The sequence below is a fragment of the Chiloscyllium punctatum genome, chromosome 37, assembly GCF_047496795.1.
Source record: "Chiloscyllium punctatum isolate Juve2018m chromosome 37, sChiPun1.3, whole genome shotgun sequence".
In the NCBI taxonomy this organism is placed as follows: Eukaryota; Metazoa; Chordata; class Chondrichthyes; order Orectolobiformes; family Hemiscylliidae; genus Chiloscyllium; species Chiloscyllium punctatum.
Genome location: NC_092775.1, coordinates 57402363 through 57415132, shown reverse-complemented (window position 1 = coordinate 57415132; position 12770 = coordinate 57402363).

The following is a 12770-nucleotide window of genomic DNA, read 5'->3' as shown; positions in this document are numbered from 1 at the left end:
GTGTGTGAGAGAGAGAGAGTGTGTGTATATCTCTGTCTGTCTGTGAGTGTGAATATATATGTGTGTGTGAGAGAGTGTGTGTATATGTGTGTGTGAGAAAGAGTATGAGAGTGTCTTTTTGCATATGAGAGAGACTATATGTGTGTGTGAGAGTGTGTGTGTGTGCGAGGGTGTGTGTGTGTGTGCGTGTGCGTGTGTGTGCGAGGGTGTGTGTGTGTGTGTGTGTGCGAGGGTGTGAGTGTGTGTGTGTGTGTGTGCGAGGGTGTGTGTGTGAGGGTGTGAGTGTGTGTGTGTGCGCGAGGGTGTGTGTGTGTGCGAGAGTGTGAGTGTGTGTGTGTGTGTGTGTGTGAGTGTGTATGAGGGTGTGAATGTGAGTGTGTGTGTGTGTGTGTGTGAGTGTGAGTGTGTGTGAGTGTGTGTGTGTGTGTGTGTGTGTGAGTGTGCATGCTGATGATTCTGCCGCCCATGCACTCCCACAGTGGGTGTAGACACTCTGTGTCTCTCCAGAGGGACAAGGCCTTGAGAAGAAACAAGCCTTGGGCATCATGTGGCCTGGGTGAGGGAACTGGCCCAGTTACTGATGGGCTCCTTGCTGGCATGTTCATTCCCTGACCCAGCTGGTGGACAAGAAGATGGTGCAATGCTCGTTACCCTGGCTCCAGCCATGTTGCTGATGTCACACACAGTCGGTGGGCGGGGACAGGGAGTTCTCCACGAGCTTTCAGAGGGAGCTGATGGATTTGTAGCAGCTCCATAAGGGACTTGGAATGAGAGCTGAGGGAATGGCATCGTACTGATTGCATTCTGGATCAGTGGTGCTGGAAGAGCACAGCAGTTCAGGCAGCATCCAAGGAGCTTCAAAATCGAGGTTTCGGGCAAAAGCCCTTCATCAGGAACCAACCACCTTGTTATCGGAGAGCAGCCTCTTCTGTAGACACTCTCCAGCAGAGTATCCTCTATCACTAATCACCAGACAGACCCAAAGCTGAGATAGAGACAGAGGAGGATTATGGGTAATGGACCACCTCAAGCAGCCGTTACCCAGTGCCACAGACTGGCTGAGGTGCCACATACCGGGATGTGGTCATTTGGCATCATGCTACACAAGTGGAGTGAGACAGCCTGGGTGCTGAAAACCCAGCCAGGGTGGTGTGGTTCCCCCACAGGCCCACTGCTACCATCCTGCTGCTGCTGTCAACCTTCTGGTACTAGGCAACAGCAGGAAACTCACAATGAATGCTGCAGCCATCTTGTGCTTAGGAAGATCCCAGAAGTATTAGTGAAACATAAAGGATCCTCCTTCTTTTTGCTGTGGGTGGTGGTTGAAAGGGGAATGTGAGACAGGGACCAATGGAGCCCATTTTATCCTTCAAACCAGATACAAATTTGACTCATCTAACAACTTACACCTTACTACTTTCCAGATTAGTTCAGCTGCTTTGCACTAGTGTGCCACAATCAGAGTAATATGATGATATGATCTTTTTTTCCTTCAGATTTATCACCCATTTTCACGGGAGGCACAGAGCGACTGGTTCATGAATTATGATTAAAACCAGCAGCTGACAGCAATTGCTGGGAGAAACAGTTGGCTTTCCTTGGCTTTTAGCCAGGATTCTCCCCGGAGAGGGTGACATCACATCCCCTTCCAGCAGTCCGACGGCTTCTCAGTGTATCGTTCACATCCACAAGCTGTTCAGCTACTCAGCAACCAATCAGAGGGCTCTCATCGGGGTGATGACCTTTGCCAACACGACTGATCACAACTGCCCAAACCAATCAGCTGCGTGTTGCCAGCAGAATGTTACTTTGTACACACACACACCCCACGCTGTGCTGGTCATTTACACCTTCCACAACGCAACAGCACAAAGACAGCCCAGAATGGGATTTCAGTAACTTACTTCTTTTAAAAGTATAGCGAATCCCTCCTCAGTCCTTTGTTGTAAACCAGGCCCTTCCCCAATTCAGGGCACAACAACAAAAAATTAAAAAGATGCAGCTTCTCCAGCCTGTTTAGGTGGGAGATATGATTTTCTCAAAACTTTGCTTCAAAATAATTCAAAACAATTCTTCCGCCACCTTCACCTCCACACCTACTTCTTCAACCAGGACTCCCACCCTCCCTCTGACGACCCCTTCTCCCACCTCCAACACACCCCATCCACCTGGACACCCCGTGCTGGTCTCTTACCCGCCCTCGATCTCTTCATAGCCAACTGCCGCCGCGATATTAACTGCCTCAACTTCTCCACCCCTCTCACCCACTCCAACTTCTCACCCTCGTAATGTGCAGCCCTCCACTCCCTCCATTCCAACCCCAACCTCACTATCAAACCGGCAGACAAGGGAGGCGCGGTGGTAGTTTGGCGCACCGACCTTTACACCGCTGAGGCTAAACACCAGCTCGCGGACACCTCCTCCTACTGCTCCCTTCACCATGACCCCACCTCCCACCACCAAACCATCATCTCCCAGACCATCCATAACCTCATCACCTCAGGGGATCTCCCATCCACCGCCCCCAACCTCATAGTCCCACAACCCCGCACCGCCCGTTTCTACCTCCTGCCCAAAATCCACAAACCTGACTGCCCCGGCCGACCCATTGTCTCAGCCTGCTCCTGCCCCACCGAACTCATCTCTGCATACCTCGACACCGGTCCTGTCCCCGTTAGTCCAAGAACTCCCCACCTACGTTCGGGACACCACCCACACCCTCCACCTCCTCCATGATTTTCGCTTCCCAGCCCCCAATGCCTTATCTTCACCATGGACATCCAGTCCCTGTACACCTCCATCCCCCATCACGAAGGACTCAAAGCCCTCCGCTTCTTCCTTTCCCGCCGTACCAACCAGTACCCTTCCACTGACACCCTCCTTCGACTGACTGAACTGGTCCTCACTCTGAACAACTTCTCTTTCCAATCTTCCCACTTCCTCCAAACCAAAGGAGTAGCCATGGGCACCCACATGGGCCCCAGCTATGCCTGCCTCTTCGTAGGATATGTGGAACAGTACATCTTCCACAGCTACACTGGCACCACCCCCCACCTTTTCCTCCGCTACATCGATGACTGTATCGGCGCTGCCTCGTGCTCCCACGAGGAGGTTGAACAGTTCATCCACTTTACCAACACCTTCCACCCTGACCTCAAATTCACCTGGACCGTCTCAGACTCCTCCCTCCCCTTCCTAGACTTCTCCATTCCTATCTCGGGCGACCGAATCAACATGGACATTTACTATAAACCGACCGACTCCCACAGCTACCTAGACTACACCTCCTCCCACCCTGCCCCCTGTAAAAACGCCATCCCATATTCCCAATTCCTTCGTCTCCGCCGCATCTGCTCCCAGGAGGACCAGTTCCAACACCGTACAACCCAGATGGCCTCCTTCTTCAAAGACCGCAATTTCCCCCCAGACGTGATCGACGATGCTCTCCACCCCATCTCCTCCACTTCTCGCTCCTCCGCCCTTGAACCCCGTCCCTCCAATCGCCACCAGGACAGAACCCCACTGGTCCTCACCTACCACCCCACCAACCTCCATATACATCGTATCATCCGTCGTCATTTCCACCACCTCCAAACGGACCCCACCACCAGGGATATATTTCCCTCCCCTCCCCTATCAGCGTTCCAGAGAGACCACTCCCTCCTCGACTCCCTCGTCAGGTCCACACCCCCCCACCAACCCAACCTCCACTCCCGGCACCTTCCCCTGCAACCGCAAGAAATGCAAAACTTGCGCCCACACCCCCCCCACCCCTTACTTCCCTCCAAGACCCCAAGGGATCCTTCCATATCTGCCACAAATTCACCTGCACCTCCACACTCATCATTTATTGCATCCGCTGCACCCGATGTGGCCTCCTCTATATTGGGGAGACAGGCCGCCTACTTGCGGGACGTTTCAGAGAACACCTCTGGGACACCCGGACCAACCAACCCAACCACCCCGTGGCTCAACACTTCAACTCCCCCTCCCACTCCACCAAGGACATGCAGGTCCTTGGACTCCTCCATCGCCAGACCATAGCAACACGACGGCTGGAGGAAGAGCGCCTCATCTTCTGCCTAGGAACCCTCCAACCACGAGGGATAAACTCGGATTTCTCCAGTTTCCTCATTTCCCCTCCCCCCACCTTATCTCAGTCCCAACCCTCGAACTCAGCACCACCTTCCTAACCTGCAATCCTCTTCCTGACCTCTCCACCCCCACCCCACTCCGGCTTATCACCCTCACCTTAACCTTAACCTCCTTCCACCTATCACATTCCCAACACCCCTCCCCCAAGTCCCTCCTCCCTACCTTTTATCTTAGCCTGCTGGACACACTTTCCTCATTCCTGAAGAAGGGCTCATGCCCGAAACGTCGATTCTCCTGCTCCTTGGATGCTGCCTGACCTGCTGCGCTTTTCCAGCAACGCATTTTCAGCTCTGACCTCCAGCATCTGCAGTCCTCACTTTCTCCTCAAAATAATTCACTCATTTTCCCTCTGGTACTCCTGCCAATTCTCTTTCATCTATGCCCTCAGGTTACTGACCCTTCTTGCGAATGGCCAGAGGTTCTCCTTATTTTATTCTGTGTAAACCCCACAGCTTGAACTTATCTCTGTTTGCGCTCCCTGCCCTGAACCCCTGATGCTAGGGGCTAGTTGTACTTGAGTGACTCAGTGGTTAGCCCTAGTGCCCTATAGTGCTGGGGGGCCTTGGTTCAATTCCAGCCTGAGGTGACTATCTATATGGAGTCTACACACTCTTCCTGTGTCGGCATGGACTTTTCTCCAGCGATTAGGAGAATTAGCCATTGGAAATACAGAGGTGGGATGACTTTTGGTGGGTCAGGATGGGCTGAATGGCCTGCTTCGAGACTGTCAGCATTCTCTGATAATGCTGGATCTACCACTTTGCGCTTACAGTGTAATACTGACCCCTGGTGCTCAGTAGTGGAATCACACCAAAACATAAGCTTGCCGAAGAGTTTCAGTTGAGAGTTTTCCTCCTAGCAGTTCCCACATGTCATCTTTATGCCTGCAAAACAGGTTAGGGTAATGGATAGAATTTAATAATTATGGGCTCCTATCCATGGGAGCAGACTCAGGGGGGTATGGTTTTCTGTTGCACCATCTAAATCATTAAATGGCAACATGAAACTGAAACGTTCATTCCCAATCCACAGCTGCTGTGCATTTACAGCATGTTCTCTTTACAGAGCCGCGTTGGTTGTCTCTAACCAGCTCAAATTTCTCCAACTGCTGACTCACTGTCTCCTTGGAAACCACCCCAGCCAGCTGAGAGGCCAACCGGTCTGCGCCTTCCTGGCTTCATCCCTTCACCCTTCTTAGTTCAGAGAGCGCAGGGGGGAAAGATTCCTGAGTCAACAAGGTTTAAAGGCCATGACTAAAGGATTTGTAGCTTGTTCGCCTGTAAAACCCTGGGGTGAAAACCACCAGGTTCCGAAGATTTGGCAATCTTCAGTTGTCCGTTTTGAATTCACAACAACCCTAGTGAACTCCAGTCCGAGGTTCACCGCTAGTTTTTCCGGATTGTCATATCCTACTCAGCCTATCGTGTGAAGGCTGAACCTATTGTTTCTGTATTTTCAACTCTAATTACAATACAACACAACACAGTTCATTACAGCGACAGGAACAGGCTCTTGGCCCACCAAGCCTGCATCGTTTCCTCATCCTTATTTAGACCCACTGCTTATTATCCCTCTGTTCACCTCCCATTCATGCACCTGTCAAGATTATGCCTTAAACGCTGCCAACGTGCCTGCTTCCACCATCTCCATTGGCCGTGTGTTCCAGGCACCCACCACCGTCTCAGTGAAAAATATCCCCCACACTTCTCCCCTGAACTTTCCCCCTCTCATGTGGAACCTCTTGGCCTTCCCATCCTGGGAAAAAAAGCCTTTGACCATCCCACCCTATCTATGCCTCTCAATTTTGTAAACCTCCACCAGGAATCCCCCCCCCCCCCCAGCCTCCCAACTTCCCAGTGAAGACAATCTGAGTTTATCCAACATCTCCTCATAACTCGAGCCGTCCAGGCCAAGCAACATCCTGGTAAGCCTCTTCTGCACCCTCTCCAAAGAGTCCACGTTTTTATGGTGGTGTGCCGACCAGAAGTGCACACAATAAATTATCTCCAACTGTTTGCAAAGGTCCACATTTTTCTTCATTATTTTTCACTTCCAACGTAATTACAAAAACTTTTTGTGTTAATTTGGATGTCCATCACATGTTTCATCGCAATTTCCTTTAATCAGTTCTTTTCATTTTACTGTGTCTTCCCTAACTGTTCTTGATCTCACTTGTAGTCCTCTGATCCAGACTATTACTGGATTCACATTCTCACCTTTAATTATTCCTCTCCTCTTTTTGTGAGCCCTGGCTGTTTTATTTGGTAAGTAGCACTCTTTGTCCCTCAAAGGTATATTACTGGTCTGTATTATGACTCTAAACTCTTAGAGAAATAGACCCTTCGGCCCAACTCCTTCCATGCCGACCAAGGTTCCTAAACTGAACTAGGCCCGTTTGCCAGAACTTGGCCCATATCCTTCTAAGGGGGTCCTTTCCTATTCATGTATCTGTCCAAACGTCTTTTAAATATTGTAATTGTGGCAGCCTCCATCACTTCCTCTGGCAGCTTGTTCCATGCACACACCACCCTCTGCGTGGAATAGTTACCCTTCAGGTCCCTTTTACATCTCTCCCCTCTCACCTTAAACCAATGCCCTCTAGATTTGGACTCCCCAATCCCGGGAAAAGATCTTGGCTATCTTTGAGTCTCCCAGAGTCCCAGGTTGTAAATGGATGTGATGTATACTGTCCTTATACTTCTAAGATTAAAGAGAAGAAGACTCCCAAGAAGATAATTAGCATTTCTACCTAGATATATCACTAACGTGTATCACGCTGACAAGAAGTTATACTTTTTTTACCTCAAGTTACAGGATTTCCCCATAAACCAATAACTCTCACAGATAGTTACCAGATTTGCATAGTCTTCAGAGAGAAGATGCTACTTGGCATTATGGGCCATCACATCTAGATGTTGGAGGACAATGGTTTATAGTTGAAACGACATATCCAACAGTCACCCAAGGTCCTGAAAGATTCAACCTGGCATGGCCAAAGGGAGGGAGAATAATCAGAATCGTTAGTGGTGGATTTAACAAACGCTTTGGAAGCTGAGGAATGCTCCTCGGGATGGACACCCAAAGTTTCTCTTTAGTGAAACTGTGCTACGTAAATTCATTGGAAGTTCAGTCGGAAGGCCAGTGTTGCCAAAAACACAGGCTGAACTCCTGTACTGACTGAGGTGACGGTGGAGGTCCAATCTTTTCCCCCTTTCCTGAGGAGTGGTACCCCTCAAATTAAACTCACCTCCTGTTGTCGCTCTCCAATGAGAGAGTAGGCCTACGGTGACCTTAGAAAGTGGGGGGTTGCTGGGGCTTGTTTGGTGTAAGGACTAATTCCATGGAGAGTGGTAAACAGTGCTAAATATAAAAGAGCAACATTTCTCTGTGTAATTTAAAAAATAATCCCAACAAAAAACTGTTTAGACAATACTACTTTTAGTCATTTGTTACAGTAAATATTTAAAAATATAAAGTTGTGTGCTGTTATGTTTTCAGCTCGTAATTAGAAGTTTGAATCCTTTTTGTTAGATGTTAACACCTATGATCTGTTCCTGTCAGTTTAGTAACTGGGGCGACACGGTGGCACAGTAGTTAGCACTGCTGCCTCACAGCGCCAGAAACCTGGGTTCAATTCCCGCCTCAGGCAACTGTCTGTGTGGAGTTTGCACGTTCTCCCCGTGTCTGCGTGGGTTTCCTCCGGGTGCTCCGGTTTCCTCCCACAGTCTAAAGATGTGCAGGTCAGGTGAATTGGCCATGCTAAATTGTCCGTAGTGTTAGGTAAGGGGTAAATGTAGGGGTATGGGTGGGTTGCGCTTCGGCGGGTCGGTGTGGACTTGTTGGGCCGAAGGGCCTGTTTCCACACTGTAATCTAATCTAAAGTTGGATGATTACTCATTGCTGAGTTTAGTATAGTCTGTTCTCTCTTGTTGACTCTACAAGATGCTGTTCCAGAAAACTGTATTGAATCCACTCCAGAAATTCATTATCTTCGTGATATGAGCTACTTCTCACAATCTGTACAAAAACAAATTGTCCATTAAAACAGCGTTGTTTTTTCTACTAACCTCTGAACTTGCACACTATTATTTCATTGCTGCCATCAGGAGACCCAGAGACAACTCCAACTGAAAGCCTTTGTTCCTTAATTCTCATCATAGAGCTGCTGCTAGTTATTTGTCTTGCCTCTGTTGTTAATAGTTGGAATGCAATGTCCATTATGACCTTTGATATATCAAAGCCTTCACAGATGGTCTTTGAAGTGTACTCATTTAGGACAAGTGGCATGAACTTGCACATTCCACAAGCGTTAATGTGAGGAATATCCAGGTGAGAAAGGCAGAAAGTGCTGGAGAAACACAGCAGCTCTGGCAGCATCTCTGGAGAGTCTGTGAAGTGGGACTTGAACTGGGACTAGTGCAGACAGAGGACGGCACTAACTGAGACAGCACTGCCCCCAGGTGGCAGTCAACTGCATGACCATGATCCAAACACTTGATCACCTCCTTGAAGCGTTCCACCAGATTCGTTCAGCAGACAAGAATGTGAATTTGAAAGCACGTTATTGTCACCTGTACTCACATGAGTGCAGAGGAAGCTCGATTATTCACAGGACACGAGCGGGGAGAATCTCATTCAGTTAATCAAATTCCAGGTAATTGAATGCAGGATAACGTAGTTTAGCTGGGCATCAGGACCTTGCAAGATAATCCAACATTCAGATAATCGAGGCTCCTCTGTACAGTGAAATGTTTACAAGTTGCCACTTACAGCACAGGTTACCTAGGTCCGGATTAATCCGGAAGGAAAATTAGAACAAAATAAAGAAATTAAAAGCCCAGCACTAAATAAATTCAAAAGTCAGTGCTGCAGGGCCCCACTCGGGTCTGTGTTACTGGGCCCCACTCGGGTCTGTGTTGTTGGGCCCCACTCAGGCCTGTGTTACTGGGCCCCACTCGGGTCTGTGTTACTGGGCCCCACTCGGGTCTGTGTTGTTGGGCCCCACTCGGGCCTGTGTTACTGGGCCCCACTCGGGTCTGTGTTACTGAGCCCCACTCGGGTCTGTGTTGCTGGGCCCCACTCGGGTCTGTGTTACTGGGCCCCACTCGGGTCTGTGTTACTGGGCCCCACTCGGGTCTGTGTTGTTGGGCCCCACTCGGGTCTGTGTTGCTGGGCCCCAATTGGGTCTGTGTTGTTGGGCCCCACTCGGGTCTGTGTTACTGGGCCCCACTCGGGTGTGTGCTACTGGGCCCCACTCGGGTCTGTGTTGCTGGGCCCCACTCGGGTCTGTGTTACTGGGCCCCACTCGGGTCTGTGTTGTTGGGCCCCACTCGGGTCTGTGTTGCTGGGCCCCAATTGGGTCTGTGTTGTTGGGCCCCACTCGGGTCTGTGTTGCTGGGCCCCACTCGGGTCTGTGTTGTTGGGCCCCACTCGGGTCTGTGTTACTGGGCCCCACTCGGGTGTGTGCTACTGGGCCCCACTCGGGTCTGTGTTGCTGGGCCCCACTCGGGTCTGTGTTGCTGGGCCCCACTCGGGTCTGTGTTACTGGGCCCCACTCGGGTCTGTGTTGCTGGGCCCCACTCGGGTCTGTGTTGCTCGGCCCCACTCGGGTCTGTGTTACTGGGCCCCACTCGGGTCTGTGTTACTGAGCCCCACTCGGGTCTGTGTTGCTGGGCCCCACTCGGGTCTGTGTTACTGGGCCCCACTCGGGTCTGTGTTACTGGGCCCCACTCGGGTCTGTGTTGTTGGGCCCCACTCGGGTCTGTGTTGCTGGGCCCCAATCGGGTCTGTGTTGTTGGGCCCCACTCGGGTCTGTGTTACTGGGCCCCACTCGGGTGTGTGCTACTGGGCCCCACTCGGGTCTGTGTTGTTGGGCCCCACTCGGGTCAGTGTTGTTGGGCCCCACTCGGGCCTGTGTTACTGAGCCCCACTCGGGTCTGTGTTGATGGGCCCCACTCGGGTCTGTGTTACTGGGCCCCACTCGGGTCTGTGTTACTGGGCCCCACTCGGGTGTGTGCTACTGGGCCCCACTCGGGTCTGTGTTACTGGGCCCCACTCGGGTCTGTGTTACTGGACCCCACTCGGGTCTGTGTTACTGAGCCCCACTCGGGTCTGTGTTACTGGGCCCCACTCGGGTCTGTGTTGCTGGGCCCCACTCGGGTCTGTGTTGTTGGGCCCCACTCGGGTCTGTGTTGATGGGCCCCACTCGGGTCTGTGTTGCTGGGCCCCAATTGGGTCTGTGTTGTTGGGCCCCACTCGGGTCTGTGTTACTGGGCCCCACTCGGGTCTGTGTTGTTGGGCCCCACTCGGGTCTGTGTTGTTGGGCCCCACTCGGGTCTGTGTTGTTGGGCCCCACTCGGGTCTGTGTTACTGGGCCCCACTCGGGTCTGTGTTACTGGGCCCCACTCGGGTCTGTGTTACTGGGCCCCACTCGGGTCTGTGTTACTGGACCCCACTCGGGTCTGTGTTACTGGGCCCCACTCGGGTCTGTGTTACTGGGCCCCACTCGGGTCTGTGTTACTGGGCCCCACTCGGGTCTGTGTTACTGGGCCCCACTCGGGTCTGTGTTGCTGGGCCCCACTCGGGTCTGTGTTACTGGGCCCCACTCGGGTCTGTGTTGCTGGGCCCCACTCGGGTCTGTGTTACTGGGCCCCACTCGGGTCTGTGTTACTGAGCCCCACTCGGGTCTGTGTTACTGGGCCCCACTCGGGTCTGTGTTGCTGGGCCCCACTCGGGTCTGTGTTACTGGGCCCCACTCGGGTCTGTGTTGATGGGCCCCACTCGGGTCTGTGTTACTGGGCCCCACTCGGGTCTGTGTTGTTGGGCCCCACTCGGGTCTGTGTTACTGGGCCCCACTCGGGTCTGTGTTGTTGGGCCCCACTCGGGTCTGTGTTACTGGGCCCCACTCGGGTCTGTGTTGCTGGGCCCCACTCGGGTCTGTGTTACTGGGCCCCACTCGGGTCTGTGTTGATGGGCCCCACTCGGGTCTGTGTTACTGGGCCCCACTCGGGTCTGTGTTGTTGGGCCCCACTCGGGTCTGTGTTACTGGGCCCCACTCGGGTCTGTGTTGTTGGGCCCCACTCGGGTCTGTGTTACTGGGCCCCACTCGGGTCTGTGTTGTTGGGCCCCACTCGGGTCTGTGTTACTGGGCCCCACTCGGGTCTGTGTTACTGGGCCCCACTCGGGTCTGTGTTACTGGGCCCCACTCGGGTCTGTGTTGTTGGGCCCCACTCGGGTCTGTGTTACTGGGCCCCACTCGGGTCTGTGTTACTGGGCCCCACTCGGGTCTGTGTTACTGGGCCCCACTCGGGTCTGTGTTGTTGGGCCCACACGGTTCCGTGATAATGGGCCCCACTTGTCACTGCCAAAGTCATCATCACATCTGAACTCTACACCTGGGTAAGTAAAACAAAACAGAAGAGAATAAGAGAGAGTAGAGAGAGGAAGCAAAGAAACAAAAAGGAAAATGGATGAGGTGGACAAGTCCTGGGGTCAGAGTGCCTACTCCACCCCCATCTTCCTGCCGTCAGACCTCCCTCTGACAAAGCCTCTAATCAATCCTTGCCCACCAAACAGAGATTAATTGTCTCCTTCAGTGTTTTCTCCAATAGTTTCCCAAACATTGATGTCAGACCAATTGGCCTGTAACTCCCTGCTGTATTCCTGGTGAAATGTGGGACCATATGAGCTATCCTCCAGTCCCTCTGGCACCTCCCCTCTGGCCAGAGACAATTTAATAACTTGGCTCATGGTCCCTGTAATTTCATTCCATTGTCTCCCACAGCAGCTTGCAATACAACAGGGTGGCACAGTGACTCAGCGTTAACACTGTTGCCTCACAGCGCCAGGGACCCGGGTTCGATTCCAGCCTCGGGTGAGTGTCTGTGTGGAGTTTGCACATCCTCCCCGTGTCTGTGTGGGTTTCCTCCCATTGTCCAAAGATGTGCAGGTCTGGTGAATTGGCCATGCTAAATTGCCCGTAGTGTTAGGTGCATTAGGCAGGGGTCATTGAATGGAAATGGGTCTGGGTGAGTTTCTCTTCGGAGGGTCGGTGTGGACTCGTTGGGCTGAAGGGCCTGTTTCCACACTGTAGGGAATTTAATCTAATCATAACTAACCTATCCTGACTGATTTGTCCAGGTTTCAATCTGCCTAAAGCTCCAATGTCCCCTCACTACTTATCAAACTGTTCAAGAACTTTAGCGTTCAGCTCTTCAAATTCTGTACCTACAATCTGCTTCTCCTCAACAGAGACAGATGTGCAGCATTGATTTAATACTCTACCAATGTCCTCTGGCTCCACGTGTTTTGGGGGGAGAGTAACAGTCAGTGTGACAGTGAGTGTGAGTGTAACAATCAGTGTGACAGTGAGTGTGAGTGTAACGGTCAGTGTGAGTGTGTGTGAGCGTAACAATCATTGTGACAGTGATTGTGAGTTTAACGGTCAGTGTGACTGTGAGTGGGAGTGTAACAATTTGTGTGACAGTGAATGTGAGTGTAACGGTCAGTGTGACAGTGAGTGTGAGCATAACGGTCAGTGTGATAGTGAGTGTAAGTGTAATGGTCAGTGTGACAGTGAGTGTGAATGTAACAATCAGTGTGACAGTGAGTGTGAG